The sequence below is a fragment of the Atractosteus spatula genome, chromosome 4 (genome assembly GCF_055471065.1).
Source record: "Atractosteus spatula isolate fAtrSpa1 chromosome 4, fAtrSpa1.hap1, whole genome shotgun sequence".
In the NCBI taxonomy this organism is placed as follows: Eukaryota; Metazoa; Chordata; class Actinopteri; order Semionotiformes; family Lepisosteidae; genus Atractosteus; species Atractosteus spatula.
Window position 1 is genome coordinate 61,920,325 of NC_142709.1, and position 826 is coordinate 61,921,150.

At 33.5% G+C, this 826-nt stretch overlaps 1 non-coding gene across 1 annotated transcript; it reads right to left on the reverse strand.

Annotated features, from left to right (window-relative positions):
- Nucleotides 1-364: 364 nt before the first annotated feature.
- trnaw-cca (transfer RNA tryptophan (anticodon CCA)) lies at nucleotides 365-436 on the reverse strand. The gene has a single exon. It is a non-coding gene; the product is annotated as a tRNA-Trp (tRNA).
- Between the last annotated feature and the right edge of the window lie 390 nt (nucleotides 437-826).

Below are 826 nucleotides of genomic sequence, written 5' to 3' on the forward strand. Positions count from 1 at the left end.
TTCATATAGTAGCATGTCTCGCAAAACTCTCTGACATAACTTTGTAAATCCTTAATTATTTGATGGACAACACGTTGAATAATTAGGTCACAATTGAAATAATACTCTGATGTCCCGTAATATTTTACATCTTCTGTGATCATTATGACGAGGATTTTGATATCAGGTTTCTGATGATAAACGTTAAAAGTTATCTGTGTACATAACTTTATGGCACATTGCGCCAAGAGTGAGATAATGCCTGTTCTCTATCTTTGTATGTGTTACACGTCTGCGTCATTCATTTTATATTTACCGTTCACTTGTGACGGTGATAAGGGGAAGATCATTTTATTAGCGAAGATTAATGAAATGTACCCAAAAGTGACCCCGACGTGATTTGAACACGCAACCTTCTGATCTGGAGTCAGACGCGCTACCGTTGCGCCACGAGGTCTGCTGATGAGTTTCCCTACGTTTAAATTTCTTGAATTTAAGACCTTGTCACTCTTCTGTGAATTGGTTTCTGAGTAACAACATCTTTTGTAATATTTTTAAATGTTTCGGTGCCATTAATTGTACATAATATATTAAATTATAATGAAAACACGTTCTCATGATCGGAAAACGGGTTATTTTATTTCCAATATAAATTACATTTAAAAACGTGTTCATTTTTTCCCATCATATTTAAGGCATTCCGGGGTAAAAAGAAAACAATACGGTATTCCAAAATATCCCAAATGATTGACTCTTTTTCTGATTTTTAAAACAGTTTTAAATCATGCGTGTACTACGTTTTATATGTTTATATGTTAAATATGTTTAACTTTATGTCTGGGAGTAC